The sequence below is a fragment of the Papio anubis genome, chromosome X (assembly GCF_008728515.1).
Source record: "Papio anubis isolate 15944 chromosome X, Panubis1.0, whole genome shotgun sequence".
NCBI classification, from domain to species: domain Eukaryota; kingdom Metazoa; phylum Chordata; class Mammalia; order Primates; family Cercopithecidae; genus Papio; species Papio anubis.
In genome coordinates this window covers 52,441,757-52,465,584 of record NC_044996.1, presented here as the reverse complement: position 1 = coordinate 52,465,584, position 23,828 = coordinate 52,441,757, and the positions used below count along the sequence as shown (strand labels likewise).

The 23,828-nt window shown below is 38.0% G+C and overlaps 1 protein-coding gene across 4 annotated transcripts in view; it reads right to left on the bottom strand.

Moving 5' to 3' along the window:
• The window catches only part of PCDH19 (protocadherin 19), a 114,276-nt gene that overhangs the window by 75,053 nt on the left and 15,395 nt on the right, over positions 1-23,828 (bottom strand). The gene's annotated exons all lie outside the window — the stretch shown is intronic.

The following is a 23,828-nucleotide window of genomic DNA, read 5'->3' as shown; positions in this document are numbered from 1 at the left end:
TAAAGATGAGTCCTGAGACAAGTCGACCCTAGCTTGGATAGCCTCTGAAAACTGGCTCTAGTCCCCTTGTCAAGGATAGGAAAGACAGACTGAGCGCCTTCTTCCTGCAGCAGCCTGTAGGTGGAGACCTTCACTTTCCTGAGCAGGTCAGTCCCACTCTCTGTCAGTCCTATGAATAGAGAATATACCATAAAACTTCCACACTTGGTGGGGAGCAGAGACAGCTTTCCTTTCACCATTTATGGACTTCAAGGATGTGGATTTTATGCTTGTTTTCCTCCTCTCCTGATTGCTCGACATTGTGCCTTTTCTCCAAAAGAAGCTGAAAAGTTACTGAGTCACCCTTCTCCCTCCCAGGAGCTGCTGGACCCTGAGTCCCTTCCTGTCTCTCCCCAACTAACTGTGTGCCATCCCTAGAGGCCTGACCCCATTCAGTGCCCAAAAGAGGAAGAAAGTCACAAGAAGAAACAAGGGAAATCTTGGCTTGCTCAGAAACACAGTCTCTACTCTGAGAACGATGTTTTTGTGTCTTCTCTTCCTGGATAAGAGGGCCTGAAGGGCTCTGAGGCCAGAGTCTTTCTGTCCACCACAGGCCTTAAGCCAACAATGTACATATTGTGTTGCTGTGCAAACAGGGTTTACTTTTATCTCTTCCCCCCAAAGTTTTATCTGCTGTGCTTTGGAAAAGTAAATCAATAAGGCATGAGCAGATAGACAATTAATAAAAAAAAAGGTATGAATGACCTCTCCCTAGGTGTTCTTAAAAGAATAAGGTGGTCAACCATATTATAAAATTTGCCTTTTGAAATTTTATTTTCAGAAGTCAATATTTCTTCTGTCATTTGGGCATATTATTATTACTATTATTGTTACTACTATGACAAGTGCCTCTTGGAAAAAAAGCCTATAGCACCAGTAAATTTCAAAATTTCCCACTACGTGTTCATCTTCTCAATATTCCTAAGAGGAAATCAAGCCACATCCAAGGTTTTTCCAAGATATTAACTCCTTCCTAACCCCACTAAAGCATACCACTACAAAGCTGCTAAGGGTCTCAAGAAGATGGAAGACAGCATAACAGCCATCAGTCCATCTTTTCGAGGAACCCCACCTCTGTCAGTGGTGAGCATCTGGTTTTTAATGATGAGAAGATTAAATACAGAACACTCTACAAAGGGAAGGGAAATCTCCATGATCACCCAAGGATCAGTCTTTGGCCTTATACCTAAGAACGAATTGTCCTTGCTGAGTATGTGAAAGCTGTTGTGCTGGTCAATTAGCTGGTCCTAGACTCAAATACTATAAATATTTGTACTCAACATAACTAATTAACAAGCCAAACATTAAGAAGAATGTTTCATGCTTTTGTGAAAGTTTAGTCTCTTAAATTCAACACATTTGCCCAGTGCAGATCAATGTTAAGGCTGGCTTCATACAACTCTTTACCTCTCTCATAATTAAGCAGTATGAATGTTGTTCCACAAGTGACGTGGTCTCCAGGCCGTTTATCAGTCTCTTAACCTCCCTTGAAGCTCATTCTAGTGTGTCAGTGTTTCACGTAAAATAAGGCATCCAGAATTAGACATAATTATCCAGATGTAGTCTGAACAGCAAAGAATTCAGAGGGACTAATACCTCCCATAATCAGAAAACTATACCTCCTTAATGAGGCCTAAGATTACATTTGTTTTAGCGGTCCATTTAACTTCAACGTGATTCCCTCATAACATATCTACCCTTCCCAAATATTCCTTCCATTTCGGCATCACCAGCTCCACTCTGGATTGGCATTGGGCTGGAACTTCCAAAACCACCACCAGATAGGCAAGCAGAGCCACTGAAGGAAAAGAGGACCAAAAGGAAAAGTAACAGTCCTCCCAAACAAAAGAAATTCTACTGGAAAAGAAAGGGAACAGAGCAATTAACAGTGTTACCAATGCACACAGATGTAGAAGGAAATTTGGGGATTACCAGATATCGTGGTAGGGAAAAGAATATCACAGTTATGCCTACTGCATTCTTCATTCGTAAACAACTAATTACTTCTGCTCACAAAAGTAACACCACATCATACATAAAGGCAGAAATCAGCATAAATAACCAAACTGTTGCCTACTTGAAGAATAAACTGAAAGGAAAAAAAGTTCTCTAAAACTGTATTCTAAAGCTGTCTATTTAGACTTTATTGAAAGTCAAACTCTCCTAGACGTATTTTTCCCTGACCTAGCCTTTTGTTCTTCTATGCCCCTCCCCTCTAACCTCTCTGAACGATTAAGAATTTGGTAAATATATTCAATTATTCTAAAGGTGCCAAAACTCTCATTTCAACTTGTTTCCCAGTTAATGTACCATAGCAGAGAATGAATCGCTATTACAAGGAACTAAAAATAAAAATGTTTCTGAGTCCATAATTGGCTTGTCTTGCTGGACTTTTTACGGAGCCAAAGTACCAGTTCCAGACTATTAGCCGTTGGTTAGTAAGAGAATAATATAATATATTTCATCATTAAAATACTTCGCTGTCTACCACTTAAAAATTAAAAGATGCATTTTTTTCCTATCATCTTTCATTTTTAGGAGGTTTTGAAGCTTTGGAGGCACAATGAAAGGACAAGAAAAAACAAATAGGTACTCTGCTCTAAAAATCAGCCATTACCTTCATTAACATTTTCCCTCCTTCTAAGCCTGTTTTCTAGCAGTTCCACAATACACCACATTAAAAGATCATTTGTTTTCCAAAGAATACAACAGTGTGTGTGTGTGCATGCACGCGTGTGTGTGTGTGTGTACGCGTGTGTTTAAACTCAAATGCCAGTAATTGGCTAGGTTGGAGGCTAAAAGTATCTCATAAAATTATGGCAATCAAACATTTGAAATCACAAATTCACAGATCCCTAGACACAGGTTAAACCAAACGAGACTTGTGGCTTTGTAATCATGTCATCGTGGTCCTTCCTACTAGAATCCAGGGATACCAAATGTTTGGTGGTCCATCTGTGGCCTTTAGCTTAATAGAATTAGTAGCTGTGTATTGGCCTCCATATGTAGTATGTGCTAGTACTTTCTATTACTTCCATCACACTTATCACAATTGCAAGTAATTATCTGTGTAATTATTTTTTAAACGTCTATCTCCTGTACTATACTTTGGGCTCCAAAAGGGTAGCGGCAAGTCTGTTTTGTCCTTAAATGTGTATTCTGTACCTGGTAGGATATAAAGGTAGGTAGAGTAGGCATTAATGAATGAATGAACCATCTGCTTTGCTGGAGAAGAAAGTTTGTGTGTGAAGTGGTAAGAAATAAAACTGGGCCTCATTGAAGCCTTACCTAACCACCCTATTTAAATTTGCAAATTTCCTCCAAAATGCATTATCTTCCTTTTCTACTTTTTTTTTTCCATAGCACTTATTTTCTAAAATACCATATATTTCACGTATTTATTGTGTTTATTATCTCTCTTCCCCTACTAGAATGTTAACTCCATGATGTTAGGAATTTTTTTTGTTTGTTTTTGTTTAGTTTACTGCTGTTCCTGGAACCCTGAAAACAGCTCCTGGCACAAAGTGCTTATCAAGAGAATGAAGGTCCTTCATGGACGAGACAAATGACTATACACACACACACAAACAAAAAAACTTAAAAATACTAAATACATGATATCATGGCCCATTTAATAACAACACATCAAGAAATGGAGGCCAGGCACAGTGGCTCACACCTGTAATCCCAGCATATTGGGAGGCCGAGGCAGCTGGATCACTTGAGGTCAGGAGTTCGAGACCAGCCTGGCCAATATGGTGAAACCTCGTCTGTACTAAAAATACAAAAATTAGCCAGGTGTGGTGGCGCACGCCTGTAACCCCAGCTACTTGAGAGGCTGAGATGGGAGAATCCCTTGAACCCAGGAGGTGGAGGCTACAGTGAGCCAAGATCGTACCACTGTACTCCAACCTGGGTGACAGAGCAAGACTCCACGTCAGAAAAAAAGATAAAAAGAAATGGGTCTATGTGTGTCAGTTTTCAGCTTCCTAAGATGTCAGAACCTGATCCTGATCTCTGACTTAGTAGGACAGGGACACCTGGAGGACCCTAAACCACTCCATCTTCCATATATGCCGTGCAGCTTCCAAGCACCACCAAGCCACTTCTGCAATAGAAAGCCTTTCTTCCCTAACAGGGCAACTGAAAGTAAAATAGAGGAAGCTACCTTCTGATCATGAGATTCCAGTATGACATGGGAAGAAAGTGCCTTGGCACTTTTTCTAATGTATTAATCTAACACTCTCTGCTAAAAGCTTTTTACCAGAATTTCCCCCAAACTTGAATTTTATGGGTCAGCCAGAATGCTGGCACTGACCTAGAAATCTCAATTGCCGAACAGGCAGTGAAACAAACAAAATAAATGGGCATTTCTATTCAATAGAAATTTGGGGCGTGAGCAAGGCATCTGGAATTAATAAAGTACTAAAAGCCTCTCGCTTTTTGGGGGAAACTCTGTTCTAGCTGGTGTAGAAGAAAGGAGACTCTGAATCAGAGACTTGAGGTTTAAGACCTGCGATCTCAGAAAAATACTTAACTTTCACATACTTTAGTTTCTTTATCTGTAAAGCTAGGATAATGATGTTTCCAGTGTCATAGAGTTGTTGGGAGGATTAAATTAGTTAATATATGAAAAGCACTGAGCCCAGAAACTGACAAAGATTAGATGTTTAATTAACATCCTCAGTTCTCTTTCTGCCTTGTATCACTTCTCTTCTTCTTCTTTTTTTTTTTTTTTTTTGATGGAGTCTTGCTCTGTCGCCAGGCTGGAGTGCAGTGGCACGATCTTGGCTCACTGCAACCTCCGCCTCCGGGGTTCAAGTGATTCTCCTGCCTCAGCCTCCCAAGTAACTGGGACTACACGCACATGCCACCACGCCCAGCTAATTTTTGCATTTTTTAGTAGAGGCGGGGTTTCACCATGTTAGCCAGGATGGTCTCGATCTCTTGACCTCATGATCCGCCTGCCTTGGTCTCCCTCCGGATTACAGGCGTGAGTTATCTCCCCCAGCCCCCTTCTCCTAGTTTTATGCAGGAAATGGAGAGAAATTGATGTGCTGTTTAAACCATTACAAAAAGTCTTAAAGTCCTTTTGTGAACATTTACTCTGAAAGAATCATCTCATTGGGGGAAATCAGTTTCAGTTTTTAACCTCTCCCTTTCTCTCTTCTTTGCACTAGAATAAGAAAAACAACTTAATATGCTGTGATGCACAGAGAAGAAACTTGGACTTTTACTCTTCACTTTTTTAAGGAAGAGAAAGAGAAAGCTCTTCAGAGCTAGCCTATTTTCCTTTCTTTGAAAAAAAGAGCAAAACCACCATCAGGCAATGTTAGATGGTCCCTAAGGCATTAAATTAAAAAAGGCCTCCAACAAAATTAAAACTTGGAAAACCTCAGAGGGGCAGAAATGTGGGTGATAAAAACTCACAATTTCCTTGTGAGGGAAGAATAAGAAAAAAATGATACAATGAACAGGCTGCAGAGCAAGGCAAGAAAGTTCTAGATGAGCAAAAAACAAAGCAGGGCTCTGCTAAAAGTAGAAGCCAGAGGGACGGTCTCTTGGGAGTTCTCACAGGTGACTAAAAGGAAAGCAGCAGCCTCGGGAAACTGACTATTTAGTTCCTCTTTTTAACTACTTTTTTTCAGTATGGCTTGTGCTTGCTGACTCTGAAACATCCAAAAGTAGAAGAAGGTCCCATAAAAAGGAGGGTTTCTCTAGGGGAGCACCTTTGGAGGGTAGGTAGCTTTCACTAATTTCATAAGTAGCTTTCTTAGCAGAAGGATTCAAGCATTATTTTAAAGTTTACACCCCTCACCCTTTTGATAATGCTGAGGCAATATCTTGGGAAAAGGGGGACAAACAACAGTTATTAATTACCCTGATTAACCCAATTCATAAGACATATTTGTATGGCTGCCATGACAACTGCTTTGACTAACTTGCCAAGAATAGCTTAGCTGTCCATTCAAATAAATCCCTGATAATTACCAGTCTAGTTTACTGGGCTTCTGTGATAATAATAATTAGTGCTACTGTGCAAAAGGTCGCACTAAACAATTTATGAATGATGCATTTTGCATGGTGATTATGTGAGTCACAGGCAATGTACAGAATGTTTGCCATTATGCTATTAATATTAATGTGAAAGGGGGTGGTTAGATTTCAGGCAGTGACTGGCATTATGGTCTTTATAGCTAAAAATGAGCAACGGGGGAAAATGGAAATTTTACTATTAAATAAGGCATGTCCAAGGAATCATAAGATACACTATAACTCACTGTTTCTCTGAAGCCGTAATCCATAAATTATGGTTACAAGTCTTGGATTCAAAAGAAGATGAAATATGAAATATTTGAGTTATGGAAGTACATGTCTTGGTAGGAATGTTTGTGAAGGTAGGAACATGCTACATTACACATAACAGGAGCTCCGGAAAGGTTTGGGGACAGCATTAGGGAAGAATAAAGTCTGTGTCTAGATGTTCATATTAAGCCCTGTATGATTAAAGACAAGCCTCAGAAAAGAAAACCTCCCTGACTACTGGTGATAACCATGGTCAAGAAAATAGGGCATTTCAATTGAAGATCAACATGTTATTCTTCTAATGAAATGGTGCTATGGTCCAAAGGCTTTGAATAGCAACACACCTTTGAAAACTGAGTTCTAAATGCTGCTGTCACTTTTCCATACTAATAAAACCTCTTTATGCTACACAATTAGATTAGAAAATACAGATATCGGCCGGGCGCGGTGGCTCACGCCTGTAATCCCAACCCTTTGGGAGGCCGAGGTGGGCGGATCACTCAAGGTTGGGAGTCTGAGACCAGCCTGACCAACGTGGGGAAACGCCGTCTCTACTAAAAATACAAAATTAGCCGGGCATGGTGGTGCATGCCTGTAATCCCAGCTACTTGGGAGGCTGAGGCAGGTGAATCGCTTGAACCCAGGAGGCGGAGGTTGCAGTGAGCCGAGATGGCGCCATTGCACTCCAGCCTGGGCAACAAGAGTGAAACTCCGTCTCAAAAAAAAAAAAGAAAGAAAGAAAGAAAAGACAGATATCATACTCTGAATTTTAGACACACAATACATATGAGTAGTTAGAAAAGATTGGATAGATAGCAAAAGCATTGGTCCTGTGACCTCTTTCCACTTTGACTTACTTTTGGTTCCCTTCCTTCCAGGGATTTTTTTTAAATGACGCAATATTTTGTTGTTAAAGAAAAAACTTAAACCGAAGTCTGGGTTTTTATTGAATTCCTATAGCAAATAGCTTTTCTTATTAGCTAGGTCTTTTTCTAAACTATTTTCTTTTTAAATCACTGTCATTTCAAGCTTCAGACTATGCTAGGAGTACTGTTCACATCAAATTAGAAATTTGGCATTAATGAAGTGCTCTGGTTGAATTGGCAGAAAGGGATAAAAACACATCCCTTTGTTGCCAGTAACTTAGATTTTTTTTATCTACAGCAAATACAGAGAAGGAAGATTCATTTATGATGAGCAATAACTGGGATTCTACAGTAAAGCATCCGGAACAGTGCCTGGCACATGTTAAGCATTCAAGGAATGAGACGCTACATGAAGAAGGTATTAGGCAATATTTACACTATTGTGAGACACCAGATTGTGAATTTCCAATGAAGTTGAGAATGCTGAGCAATAAAATAACAACTGGTAATGCCTTCTCCACTTTGTTGCTTGTGGGAAACCATGACTCACTCCACTTTGTATTACTTTTGGTTCCCTCTCTTTCCAGGGGTGAATAAAATTGCACAGTATTTTGGTACCAAAAGAAATACAACAGAGATAGATCCTAGTTTGTAAGTAATGTCAAGGCATGTTAGAGTGCAGTCTACATAGGAATGTTTATTTCTCTATGCCTAATGGATATCTCTTAGAATTATATAATTTCTAATACTGTCTTAGGTCTGTATGAAAGCAGGGTTGTTAAGAGTTTAAGAGACCCAAGAGTTTTCTACCAACTCTACCAATAACTGCATTGGAACCTGGTAAAAGGTTTTTTTTTTCCCCCCCCACACACAATTGTGTTTTTAATGTCTTTTTTTCCCATTATGGAACAGAATGGTGGCAATAATGGCATTATGATGAATATGTTGCCTTCTAAGGTGCTTTAAACATGCCAGAAACTAAACTGTTTCTAGGAAAAGAGTAAAACCAATACTTAATCTTTGCGCAAATAATTCTTCATCTTATGCACTGCCCTGCCCTGGATCCACCCCAGTAGACTGTAAACTCTCTGAGGGCAAGGATTATTCAGCACCCATTTTGTAAACTCTGCAGTATCTAGCCCAGACTCTGATGCATAGGTATTCAATACCACACAGCTCAGGTAAACTGAATCTGGGCAGATATGGCTAAGGCACTGAAGTGTGAGGTCAGAGCTTTGGAGAACTGTGTGTCACAACATGTGCAGGAGAAGTGAATCTGCAAGTGTGTAATTAACAACCCAGTGACTGCTGATGAGAAAGAGAATTCGATACTACGCAGCACTGAACACAACTTAACAAGCAGCAACTCATGTAAGAGAACCTAATACTCTACACATTGTGGAGAGGAAAATCCTGAGAGGCAGTGAGGTGAAAGGGAATCTAATCTTCTATGAATGGAAGGCAGTCTAATAGGGTTCGATGTGATTGGAAATCCAATGTACTGGTATAGAAGGAAACCCAATACGAAATAGTGGTGAAGAGGGAATAAACGTTGGTGATTAACCAGACTGGTCACTGGAAATTTCCTTTGTTCTAAAAACACAAAACCAAGCTGGATAAATATTCAGCCCAGGATTTCAAGTCCATTGAGAAAGGGCAGAAATGACCCTGACTATACAAACACTATTCTTAAGTTGTTCATTTATACCACACAAAACTAAGAAGTAGCCTGGGCTCAACTCCCAATCCTGCTCTCATCGTACAGAAGCCAACCAAGAGAAAGCAAGCTGGCAGTACCACTTGCTCCATCAGAAACAGTTACTGTGTTAAATGTCCTTTGTGTTTAGATTAGTAGTGTTTTGCTGGCATGGAAAGTAAGAATGTGTCTATTGGGTTCTCCGGCTAACATGCAATCTGCCTACGTGGATCCTTGAGATAAGGGGGAACCCCAGAGCCCCAAAGGGAAAAGCTGAAAAGTATTTTATTGAGTAATCATTCTACTTTTAAAATAACCTGTTCGTCAATACAGCTCTTTTTCAAGCTCACTAACAGTAAGGAAATTTACATGAAAAATGGCCTTTAGGAGCCATCAGTATTATTTATGAGACGCTATAACTGTGCCTGATGCTTTACAATAGGCAGAATATGCTAAACTAAACCTTGCCTGTTCTTCATGTGTAGTTATTATGAGACTAGTTGGTTATAAAACACCCTGCACTTGTATTAACGTGCTAGCCAGTATAACCACCACCAGCCAAGCAATTCTTTCTGTCACTGGAATCGTTTGAACAAACTACAACAAAAGTCAGGTTAAGACATCAGAAGGAGATTAGCACTGGGGCAGATAAACATGAAGTGTGTGGGCTTTTGTCAGAAGACTATACTAAGCTGCACACTTCCTCACTCCCTGCAGCTGGGCCATGGATGTCTTCTCTGATTATGTCATTGACACAAACAAGTCTCCCTTTTCGTCAGCACTGCCATATCAAGGCATCTTTGGAGCAGCTTAAACTACAGCTCTCCTCTGCCTCTCACATATCATCCACACAGCTGTCACAGACAAACATGGATCGCTCTCTGCAGCCAGAGATGTGGGAGGCAGACAGGCCACAGCTGGATTCTCTGACCTTGGGCAGAGTAAAAAGGGCACACAGTTAAGAGGAGACAATCCTCTCTGGACTTTAGCAAGGGGAAAATTCAATGAAGAAGTCAGATTAGGGAAGAAGATGAATCGCCCCCTGGCCACATCATCTTCATTATTAGGACATGTCAGGAAGCAGGGCAGCTGCTATCAGGACAACAGTCCGGGGAAAGCAAAGAAGAGGAACCCAGACTGTCTGCTTTGCTATTGGCAAAACGAGTCCTCCCCAAACGAGTCACGTAGGGCACCAGCAACTCTGAGATCTGTCACATACACACACACACACACACACACACACACACACACACACACCCCATTTCCTCCCAGCTCTCAGGAACACAACTTTTTTCCCTTTATCTAGACAGTAGCTTTTGCCCACCTTTATAAAATAGGTAAGGAATGGTTGCCCTTGATGGTACTATTACAAAGAGAAAACGCCAGGATGCATCCCTGCCTCTGAGGAATGTAAAGATGAAGAGATAAAGACAATGAAATTACCGTGGCCAAGTTGAATAAAGGCTGGATTTTGATGCATCTATACGCCCTCTGCTGACTGTCAGACAGAACGTCAGAGAAAAAAAGTTGGAGCAGAAAGGAAAAAAGAAACAGATTGGAAGCAGAAAATAGGGAAGGAAAGACGCCTTTCTTCTCTGGAGACTGCTGTCTGTTTATCCAGAGGGAAGATAAAGAGGAGGAGGCCCTTGACCTCCTATTTATCAAGAGTAGCCAAGAAAGAATATAAAATGCTAAATATTGCCTTAACACTACTCTGATTCTATGTTATTAATGTGACTAGATGAACCTTGCATGCCGTAAAAACACTATCTTACTGAGCTGCATCTGCACACCACCCATTGACATTGGTTGGGGGTGGGAGGTGGCATAGACTCAAAAGGGCCATCGAGCAGTAACTGGAGGAATGGATTTGAGCCACAAACCATCCATCTGAAGCTGACTCCAGGCTGCTTCTTTCTTTACTTTGAAATAGATTCTTTTCATGACTGCTTTTCTGAAATGAATTTGCTTTTTCCAGAATTCATGGTAGACTTGGTGTGTTACCACAACCACTACCTCCTCTCAGCCTCTTTCCACTTTTTAAACCAATGGCTATGTGTTGGATTCAAGACTTTGGCACTCAAATTCAGACTACCTTGGTGGGGGAGGGGTGGGAAATGGTTCCCTGAGATTAGGCCAAGAGTTTAATGTCAACAGCCAGACATCCACCATTTTCCTGTCCCCCACCTTTTTGCCTCACAACTCCTGTTCACCCTTCAAGGGTCAGCTCAAATATTACTTCCCTTCCCCCAGACTAGGTTGAGTTTCCCCATTTTTCTCTTTCATAATAATATGCTCTTTTCTTTCATAGCATTACAATTCTATATTGTTGGTGTTTTGTCTCCCCACTCCATGAAGACAGGGGACTATGTCAGTTTTGCTGACCACTATTTAGTCATTATCTAGAACAACACAAAGAATGGCGTAGATACTGAAAAAAAATAGCATAGAATGAAATAAATTAATATATCCATAGCAAAGCAAACTAAACTATTCAACAAAATGAGTTGCTAGTATTGAAATAACACTTAAGAAAGCATTTTGAAACACTTCCTCCAAAGTCTCTGTTCTCTGATTCTTATTCCTCCCAAACCCCCAGATATATTCAGTTACTTCAAAAAGTGCTGGCAGAAATTTTATGCCACAGCCTGCTTTCTGCTTCAATCACCTTTAATTTTGTTTTCAAATTCCAAATGAAAACCCGTTTCCCTGCTACAACTTACCACTGCAAGTGCTTACACTATGTTTATTTAATTTTGCAAACCAAGGAATCGATAAAACATTGTATTGATAATATAATTTCATTGAATCCTGCAAACAGGCCATCAGCTGATACTGAACCAATTAATATTGAATTCTATGTAGTTTCATTTGGTCTAATAGTCACATATGATATTTACAAAGTCCATTATTCAGCAATAAAAAGTCCCAAGATTATTTGATGTATTTCTGACCTTTCTGGTTCTAAGCAATCTTTTTTTGTCCACTTTGAAATATTACCTATAAGGCATTTTACAAAACTGTACTCTGTGAGCAACATAGAAGGTCTAAGGCCAAAGATAAATATTATTTGTAAACACCTCATCTTAATAATAGGTGACTAAACATGTAATATTACCTAGCCTACAAATGTTTAACATTGATGAGAAAAAACTGGAAGGTCTTGGTTTACTTGAATTTCACATACCTGACTTAAAGATGAGTTAGTGCAATCCACCAACAGAGACATTGAAAGTCTTCCCTATAGGATATGCCTGTGATAACAAAAGACAGTATAGTCTGACAAACTGAAACCCCAGTAAGACCAAGCCTCTTGTGGCCATTGAAGATAGCTTTTTTTTTTTTTTTCTCTGCTACTCAATGACAGGGAAATTAAATTTCATTTGAGGTTAATGCTTACTTGATATGCTGTGGAGGGAATTTTTCTCCCCTTGGTTCTTTACTTACACCAAAAGAAAGCACATCCCATGGAACATTTTAGGCAGACTGTAAAGGTTACTGGCACAATGAATATGATACACTTCTCTCTGCTACATCATTATCAATCATTAAATTACCTTAGGCTTGAACAAGAAAGCAAGAACAAAGTAGGGGGATCTGTTTAGTGCAGAGAACCACTTCTAAAATTAATTTAAAAGAAACTGTCCACCTGAAATGAATCATTAGATAAGCCTTGTATTTTGCACATTTCACAATGGTTGGGATGATGTAATATGGGCAATTACACACAAGCAACTAGAAAGTTGTCGTCCAAAATAGCTGCAGCACAGCTGAGGTTTACTCTGGGTCTGTGGTTTATAGCAAAGCAACAACCTTCCCTACACACACAGCCATTACAAATTCAAAGGAAACCCTGAGCTGCATTTGGATATCATTTTAATTATACGTGCATGGATTACAACTCGATAAGCTAGAGAAGGAAAATAATCAGCCTGTACTGAAATAAACAGAAAGCAGTTAGTACTCAACTGCTGACTCTATTGGGAACGATATCTAGTAATTTTTTTTTTTTTTTTAAAAAGCAAACTGGTGTCTCAGGGCTGTATACAATCTCATTAAGAAACAGACACAACCAGCTACCTATTATTTTCTTGGCAATGGTTCACTTACAGTGAGACTCTGTTTGGCAGAGTTCACATATTTTACATTCAGGTTAAATATTATAATAGATAGTTAAGCTTTTGTTCTCCCCCTCCCCAAGCCGCCTGGCACTTCCCTAAAACTCCCCACAAGTATAAATTTGTCCACAAGTGGCCAAAGTGAAATTGGAGTCCCTGCCCTAAGCCACTACATTTCATCCCAAAATTGAGAAAAGAGTGTAAGATATTCTTGGATAAGAGAAAGAAGAAGCTGGTTTCCAGGGTAGAAGGAAAACATGTCTGAGACAGAGCATAGTCCTGGGAACATGATCTCAAAAGTTCCTCACCATGAACTGGCTATTTAAAATTCATTTGTAAGTCACTTGCATGAAAGAAAGAAGAAAAGGCAGTGGCCCTGAAACAGAGCCCAGGTCTGCGGAAGCAGCAGGTCACAGGAGAAGAAAGGCTTGGGGCAGTATTTATTAAAGTGCAGGTCACAACCCCAAGCCAGTGGTCCATGAAATTGCCATCTCCAGAGCTTCCTAGCTAATGGAGATACCCAGCACAGAGTCATGCAGGAGAAAGGTTGAAAAATGCCAGATTAAGGCCTAAATTGATATCCACTGACTCTGGAAAGAAAATACTAAGGGATAACATCAGAAAAGGGCTTCTGGCTCTCTGGCCAGCACATCTAGCTAACTGTGATTCATGTAGGACCTCCTCCCACTTCACATTTGAACTAGCGATGGGTGCCACAGTAAGAAACAATGAGAAACTCTGAAGAAACCACTAAGGAAAAGAATAAATACTGCAATGTAAAAAGGAATTTGTGTAACTAAAAGCAGAAAAGCACACTGAGGTGGAATTTATTTGCAGTAACAGAAAAGAGGCAAATGGAAGTTTTCTTTAATTTCAAAATTCAATTGTGTTGCCCTCTACAGTACATTGCTAGGGGCAGTAAGAATCTGACTGCCTCCTTCCAGAGTAAGAGGCACAAATTAGATATTTTCCTAGTCAAAAAGAGATCAAAATAATAATAGCTACCTAACATTTACTGATGGCTTATTATGTACCAGGTGCTTGAACATTCACATTGAATCCTCACAAGAATCTAGGAGGTAGGTCCCATTACTCTTATTTTACAGATAAGAAAGCTGAGGCACAGAGGAAGTAATTTCCCTAAAGCCACTCAGCTCCTGACTCTAACTTCTAAAAGCAAAGATGCAATAAATCAAAATAACTATTACATGAACACTCAAGTGACAAACCGTATCTAAGAAAACATGGAGGGTTCAATACAAAATAGAGACGCAAAAGTCAAGAGCTCTCCTATGTACTCTGCCAGCTTTGTCCGATTAGAAAATGTAATGGAATAAAGAGCCCACTCAAAATAACAGCAAAACTATTAAATAGAAGTAATCTTAACAAAAAATGTAAGGAGAGCTATGTAAATATGCTGATAACATTAGAATGAAACATGACTAAATGGAAAGATGTCATATTTCTAGATAAAAAGCCTAAACATTATACGCATGTCAATTCTTCCTAAATTTATCAGTTTGGTACATTTTCAATCAAAATCCCAAGATAATCATTTTTGAAACTTAACATGACTCCAAAGTTCATCTGAAACAACGAACAGAAAAACTGAAACTCTTTTTAAAGACAAAGAATAAGGAGAAACTAAACCTACTATCTATTAAAATCTATTATAAAGCGTCAATAATCAAATCAGTGTGGTATTGGTATAGGAGTAGACAAACAGATCAGCGAAAAATAAATGAATAGCCCAGCAAAGGGCCTAGTCTCTGTAAAAACTCAACATGTTTTTCAGAAGCACCAGAAAGTTAAGGTGAAGAAGAAATAAACAATAAATGGTACAAACTCAACCAATTAACCATCTAGGAAAATGTTTTTTACATCATACTTCCAACTATATGTCAAAATAAATTCCTAATGAATTAAAAATGTAATGTAAAAGTGAATTCATAAAAATACTGAAAGAAATGTTATATATATAATCTCTTTGTTGGTAGAAAGTTGAATAGCTTAAAAGCAACAGAAGAAATCACAGATTAAAGCACTGATAAATTTTTTTTCAAATAATGATTCCAAAACACTGTAAGTCAAAAATAAGCATAAACAGTTAAAAGTCATACAACAAACTGAAGAAAAGTATTTCCAATAAATTAAACAAGGGATTTACCTTAACATATATATTAGTAATCAAAGAAATACAAATTTCAACTAAAATTAGATGCCCATTTTCCATCTATGAAACTAATAATTCTCCTTCCCACCCCGTCCCCTGTCCTCTCATTTGCCATTCTCCCAACAGGTCTCCATTCTAATTAATTTTGTATTTATTCTTCCATACAATTTCATGTATTTATATAAACCAACAAAATATATATTCTCTTTTTCCCACCTTTTTTCACGGAAATAATAGCGTGCCCTACACTTTTTTCTGAATCTTCATTTTATTTAGTTAACAATATATTTAGAGATTTTTCATATCAATATATAAAACGTTCCTTTAAAAAAAAATTTCTACTGACAGACATACACATTGTTTCCATTTTTGCTATTTCATATAATACATCAATGAAGAACCTTATATATACATCATTTTTCATGTGGTCAAGCATATCTATAAGATTAATTCCCTAGAAGTAGAATTGCTGGGTCAAAGTGTACATGCATTTGTAATTTTGAGAGATAATGTCAAACTGCCCTTTACGGGACTGGTACTAATTTACACTTCCAGGCCGGGGCCTGGTGGCTCACGCCTGTAATCCCAGCTCTTCGGAAGGCGGAAGTAGGCAGATCACCTGAGGTCAGGAGTTCGTGACCAGCCTGGCCAACAGGGTGAAACCCTGTCTCTGCTAAAAAATACAAAAATTAGCCGGGCATTGTGGTGAGCGCCTGTAATCCCAGCTACTTGGGAGGCTGAGGCAGGAGAATCGCTTGAACCTAGAAGGTGGAGGTTTCGGTGAATCGAGATGACACCACTGTACTCAGACCTGGGTGACAGAGTGAGACTCTGTCTCCGAAAGAAAAAAAAAAATTATACTCCCACCAATAATGCATGGGACCGCCTGTTTTCCCACAGCTTCACCAGATTGGTGGTGACGTTTAAAACTATAATAATGTTTTGCCAGTACAGTGAAATGGGCTTTCATACACTGTCAGTGGGAGTACACATTGCTACAACTTATCTGGGGGAAATACCACTTTTAAAAATATATAAACCCTCAGATAAAACAATTTCACTTGTAGAGAACTTATTACAGGCAAACAATCAGAGATCACAAAAAAAATTTATATATAAGGATAGTCGTCATAGTGTTATTTATATAAAACAAAAATTTAAATAACCTCAAAGTTCAATACTAGCAATGGTTTGAGTAAAACTAAACCCTATCTATAGAACAGAATACAATTCGGCCACTAAAAAATTGCTTATAAATATTCCGTAATGACATAGAAAAAATGTTAGCTGGGCATGGTGGCTCATGCCTATAATCCCAGCACTTTGGGAGGCTGAGGCAGGCGGATCGCTTGAGGTCAGATGTTTGAGATCAACCTGGCCAACATGGCGAAACCCCATCTTACAACACAAAAATTAGCCAGGTATGGTAGCAGGCACCTGTAATCCCAGCTACTTGGGAGGCTGAGGCAGGAAGATTCTTTGAACCTGGGAGGCAGAGTTTGCCTCCCAGAGTGAGCTGAAATTGAGCCACTGTACTCCAGCCTGGGTGACAGAGTGAGACTCCGTCTCAAAAAAAAGAAAAAATGTTATAACGTAATGTAACGATGAGAAAAGAGAAACAGAATAATCTCAACTAAAATTTTAAAACATTAAAACCATGGACATTTTTCTCATTAATTCAACAAACATTTATTGGGCATTTATTTAGTCATGACATTAACATATGTGTTTTCAAAAATACCAACTCATTGAGATTAGCATTGGTTTCAGGGAGCTTTTGTGTATCTACATCTCCCTACGTGGCTCTATCTCCCTCATCGGCACTGGTAAACAAGAACATTTCAGTCACAGCATCCCATCAGTTCTGTTCTTGGGACCTAGCAAACAGCAGCCATAGGAAGTGGAGGGTGGGAGCTAAGGGTACCTCAAGGCCTTTTGGCCTATCCGGGGCCCATAAGCAAGTTCAGAGTCAGGCCTTCACACATATCAAATAGAGCATCGTGTGCTTAATAGGGCTCTCTTCACAGCCAGTCCAAAACCCTCACTGATTGGCAAGTGTAAATAGAATTTGAATGCAATAAACAAAATTCCTTGCTTTCGATCTTCTTATCACCTTCTGGGGTTTTATATTAACTTTCGTGCTGATATGAATTTACATAATATTACATAAATTTTTATCAGCTAGAACATTCTGCTTTATCACATTAACTTTTTCCAAATCCTGGCTTAACTGCAATTAAATATTTTAATTTCATGGAAATTCTTTTCTAATCCAAACAATCTCATCTTTAAGCCATCTGAAGAGAAAATATGAATCTTAAGTTGCTCCATAATCAAGTTTCAAACATTCTCAATACTTCTTTAAATGAAGACTTTTACTTTAAGGAACTGAACTCTAAAGGAGGCTGGGGTGGGAGGTTCCCTCAATTTTTAGACCTTTGTTTCATTTCTATCAAATGCTCCATGCTATAACATGAAAACCTTGTAATTTGAATTTAAACCCGTCTAGTTAAATGGTTGCACATATAAGAAATATAGTCCTGCTGAAAGTCAGTCTCCATTTATCCAAGGGACAGACTACAGAATTAGGCCACAGACATTTTCCTGTAGCTAAGATTTCATTTACAATCAGAGTGATGTTGTACACGGTTCTCATGCATTAGCTATGGGGTGGAGAGTGAAGCATCTTTGTGAGTTTTTTTTTTTCCATGAGAATTTTCTTTACAATATCTAAGTAGTTCTGATGTCTATCTACACAGGGCCACTGAATTAAATATTTTGCCCTTAAGTGTGCTGCTTAGGATGTGAGAAGTTTATACAGCCATCAATTAAAGAAGTGTTCCAAAGGATGCTGGCTTTTGTATTTATGCTGTCCAAAACTAGCCTACTAGATGAGGAAGCAATCAAAAAATTTGCCTTTCATAAAAGGATTGAACCCATTCTACTTTGTTGAAAAAAGAACAAAACTAGTGCATTTAGTCAAGGTTGAATTTAAAATTTTTAGCATCTCAGTGATCACCAAATCACTGACTCCTTCTTCTTTGTGTTCCAAATGGTTGGGGCTATCATGTTGAAACAGGATGCTTCAAAGCCCAGAAGCAAGAACATGAAATCAAGTACTGGAGAATACTAAAAAAGCACTTCCCTCCAAATTGGCCATTTGGTACTGAAAAGGGCACTGAAAAAAATGTATTTTGTGAAAAGTGGCCCTTAGATAAAGCCTATATCATTTTTATAGTATTAAATATCTGTATAAGTTGCAGTTAAATTTTACTATTTTAAAACCTCTCATTCTAAAAATAAAATATGTGAACTAGATGTCTAACACTGATGAGACAAATCTACTTTTACAAGAGTATACATACGGGCAAGAAGAATGAAAAAGGAAACAAACATTGTTCATAACATTATTTCTCACATTTAAAAGGTAAACTGTAAATAAAAGAGTAATTTTTAAATGTAAAACTTCATACTTGTTACCTTCTGAGAGAGACCTCCAAGAGAAGAAAATTAAGAAGAAAAAATTAATATGATCTAATTGGAAAATGAAAATAAGGAACATTTTGGTCTGCCCCTCCTCGGAATAACTGATAAAAACTGTCTAAGCCACCTTTTTGGCCCTTAATACCTACTGCATAGTATCACGGTTAATTTAAGTAATTGCTTTTCTGATGTCAAAAATAATACGTATTCAATGTAGAAAATTTGGAAAACTAAAAAAGTATACTATTTAAAAAGCAAAAATTGCCTGACTTCCTATAACCTGAGATAACTGTTTTGTTTTTGTTTTTGTTTTTGTTTTTTTGAGACGGAGTCTTGCTCTGTCGCCCAGGCTGGAGTGCAGTGGCCTGATCTCGGCTCACTGTTAATGCTTTGCTAATTTTCTTTCCAGTCTTATGTGTGTGCATATGTGCATGTGTATGTGTGTATATATATATATATATACACACACACACATATATATACACACATAATTGGATTGTTTACATATTATATGTATTTACATATTGTAATATATTTAAACAATTTGAATAACTAATATATGCATATATTAAACTGGAATTAATCTATGTATGTTGTTTCATTTTCTGATTTTTTCAATTAATATATATTATACCGTATTTTCATGTGTAATTAAATATTCCTCAAAATATTATTCTACTGGCTTCACAGTATTCTAGCATATCTATATATCATAATATATTTAGCTATTAACATATTGATGATATTTAAGATATTTCTGATGTCTTATCCTCATAAATTATACTGAGATTAACACCTCTGTACATGAATTTCTATGCTGATCTAAAATTATTTCCTTAGGATAAATTCCAGAAGTAGAAATATTAGATATCTTAGGGCTTTTAATGTGTATTGCCAAATTGCCCCCAGGAAAGATTATATCAATTTTTAAAATTATATTCCAGGTTGCAATGTATCATAACCACACCCTTGCCATCACTGTTATTTTTTTAATCTTTGCTTATTTGATAAGTACAAAATGACACCTTACATATCAAATCATTGTCTGTGATTCCCCAGAGGTAACAGATTGGTGAGGAAATAGTTGTGAAGACTTTAACTTTTTACACATTCCTGTGTTCCTTGATTTTTTAGTAGTAAGTATGCATCATCTTTGCAATTAAAAATCAATAGCAGTTCATTGCTATTAGTTGATTACTATGGTTGAAATATTTTTATATATCTATTGGCCGTTTGAATGGCCTCTTTATTAATTATCCATTTGTGTTCATTTTACATTTTTTATATTGGGGTGTTTGTCTTTTCATTGTTTTGTAAGAGCTCTTTATATATAAGGGTATTGTTTAAAAGTCCTCTTATTCAAGATGTCTTCCCTGACCTTCCTAGAGCAATCCTCGTTCTCGACAAAACATGTATGCTTCATGCTTCCTTATTTTTCTTCGTATCACCATTTGTCCATAAAAATGTAAACTCAATGGAAACAGAGATTTTTGTTCACGGTTGTATCCCTAGCACCTTGAATAGTGACTAACATGTAGTAAGCACTCTATAAATAACTGAAGCATTAATTAATGAATTAATAAGCACAGGTTCTTCATAGAAGGAGAACAGAATGGTGGTTGTCAGGGATTGTGGGTGGGGGAAACAGGAAGATATTGGCCAAAGGATACAAAGTTTCTATACAAGATAGGTTCTGGAGATCTAATGTACAGCATGGTGACTATAGTTAACAATGCTGTATTGTATTCCTGAAATTTTCTAAGAGAGTAGATCTTAAGTGTTCTCACTATTTTAAAAAATGGTAACTATATGAGGTAAAGGCTATGTTAATTAGCTTGATGGTGGCAATCATTTCACAATGTATACATGAGTCAAAACATCAAGTTGTACACCTTAAATATACACAATTTGTATTTGTCAATTACACTCCCAATAAAGCTGAAAAACAAATTAATAAATATAGGTTCTCTGCACTATAAATTTAAAATATTTTCCCAGCTGATAGTGAGAGCTGCTGGTATTTTTCTTTGTGCTCATTTTCATTGTTTTTATGCTCTTGAAGTCCTCTTCAGTTTCAAAATTAATTGGATATTTATTTATATTTTCTTCTAATAATTTTATTATTTGAGTTTTCATATTAACTAATAAATGTGAAATTTATTTTTGTCATATAGTGGGAAATAAAATCATATTTTTTCCAATTGTTAACCAATTACGTGGCACCATTTAGTAAATGATCCTTGCTTTCCTCATTGACTTAAAGAAAACGTGTTTAACTTCTATCTTGTCTCCTCAGTGGCAATATAAACTACAAGGTGAGGTACCACTTACGCTTTCTCTATGTCCCTCTGGGCTGAATACAGGCCTGGTCAGTGAAAGATGATCTATAAATATTTGGTGGAGGGATGAATGGATGGATATTTTCAAGCTAAAAATTTTTTTTTAAAGAGCCTAACTACTAAGCAGTAAGTCCACTCACTAAAGTCTGGAGGCAAATCATCATAGAGGGCAAGGTTTGACCCAGAATAAATGAATACTCTCTAACAGCAGGGCACTGTAACCAGTATAGAGCTAGTCATCAGTAACAAAATACATTTAATAAACACCTGACACTGTCCAAAAGAAATTGCATAGAGTTGATCCTACCATCAAGGAGCTCCTAAAAATTATTGTTTAGGGAGCCTAGGGTAGAACAGAGCTTCCAAGGGTGTCCCCTCCGACTGCCCCTTCCCTTGAAGTACCAGTAACTCCCTGAAAGAAATAGATTGCTTTGTTACAGAAGGTGCCCCAAATCCTGCTGGATGCAGTCCATCAGCCTCCAACATGCATTGGGTTTAATAATTCTGGAATCAAATCTAGTTTAAAAGAAAATCTACCTCATTTTTGGCTCTTAAGTCAAACCCCAAGTGCCAAGTATATATTGATTCTGTAGGGCTCAGTCAGCCTCCTATGGCCTGAAATTAAAAATAACAGCAAGAACAAAAATACATTTTTTTATTGAATTTTGGCTCTTTTCTTATAATCTATAACAAACAGCAAAATGAGCAGAGCCATGGTGGGCTGCCTCTCATGCCAACAAATCCCACGAAGAGAATGACAATCAGTGAAATATATTGTTAAGCATGAATAGTAGCTAAAATATTTATCTCTGTTGCAAGGTATTAAGATGAAAAAACTCTCAAAGTGGAAGCTTCAAGCAATTGCATTAGAAGTTGCATAATTTGGTTAGACTGACCTTAGAACGGAATAAAAAGCTGCTTATTTCCATAATGTTGGCCTTCAACTGTATAAAAGGTTAGATAATTTATCATGATATACAAAACAGTTTTCAAGAATACCCAACTTAAAAGGAGATCTCGGTGACTTCCAGCTCTGTAAATTTTTAGGTACAGTGATAATCGACATAATTTATATTTAAGTGAATTTGTGCTCTCCTGAAAGGTCGTTTGCCAGGCAAGACACGTGCATCTCCTATTCATCCCTAAAACAAGTACAGACCAAATGAAGCAAGGTTAGAATACCCATTGCTGCCTTTATGGCAGAACTCGCATTGGACAGGAAGACATATTTGAACAGAGAGGCTCTGAGTTTTGGCATGCACACTCACAACCCAGATTATACACAGAATATGCTGTCCTCATTGAAAGCTAATGTGCTGTACCTATTGTGTCACCTGCCATAGCTAAGTCCTCTGTCTTCAATATCACCTACAGAGCAACCATTGTCATCACATGGACTCAAACTTTAATGCAGGCAGCTATATGAAGCCCTTCAAACCAATGCAGCAAACATTGACACATTTACACCTAGAGCTGAAAGACAACTTGGAGATCCCCTAACCCAATCTCTTCACATATTGTTGCAGGTTTGGTGTAGTTCGGCATTTCTCTGGAATTTTCAGAATTCTCTATGTCTTGGGTTCTGATTTCCCTAGTAATAACAGGTTTCAACAAACTAAAGCTTCTTTTTTACGTGGTTGTTTCATCTGTTTTGCTAGTGACCTCCTCCCCTACCTCAGAATTGCAGATTTCTAGATGGTTATCTTTGATGATACAGTCACTTGGGCTCACTCACACACTAGAGAAAACTGTCCTGATAGAGTTTGCTAGGCTCAAAGAGTGAGGAGAGCAAAGTGTTGCAAACATCACACATATTTATTTGATCCCATACTTCCAAATATGACACCATGCACAGCCACAAACCTTTACAGGTACGGATTTGTCTCCACCTTCCATGATCTCCTCTTGAGGGTACCTGGTGATCAGATGTGCAAAAACCAAGCCCCGGATGTCATTCCAACAATGCCCAGTGCCATGGTATTTATAGCTTACCAGTTTTATAAGGTTTTGCTCCATCAGGCCACTACACAATGCAGAGTTTTTGCAAAGGCAGGTTAGCTTTCTTTCCGTTTCAGGAAATTATTATATTTTTACTGCAACAAAGCACACCTCTTTTTCTATTTCTAAAGAATTACCAGTAAAGGCAAAATTAGAATGAACTAGAAGTGTAAGTACACATATGCCATTAGTAAGTGCACAAGCCACATAGAAAATTGGTGTTTCATATGTAGTATTTGCGATTTGTTTCCAAAGAGCCATAACTATCATAAAATTATTTTGCAATTTTAAAATCAGGCAAAATCTTCACTACGAAAAAAACCAATATTTAGTACTAATACCATCGTCTTCTCTCCTCTAAACTTTTAGGAACAAATGTTACCATTAGCATACTCCATCACTCAAAAGTCTATACTTGAAAAAATGGAAATGCACTAATTAAAGAAATGATCAGTACAGCAAGCTCATAGTCGATGCCAATCTTATGAGTGCAGTGTGTCTGTGTCCTTACTGTGGCCTCTGTGCCTGGCTGCACAGAGGAGGAAATCAGTCTTCCAACAAGCCATTCACCATTACCTGTAGCCATATGCCTCTGTTCATCCCTGTATCTCCAGAGCCCTGCCTCCTTCAAGTATGTCAAGTTTCAAATATGAATGCTAGATTATGGACCTTTTTAGTTATAAAAAAGCCTCTTAAAGGTTAAGCCAATCCCTCTGAACACAGTTTGACAGGGTCTCCCTGTCCATTCTTCTCACTTAGAAAAGATACGGTTTTATAGCAAACGACCTGTATACATAGGCAGCCCAAAGC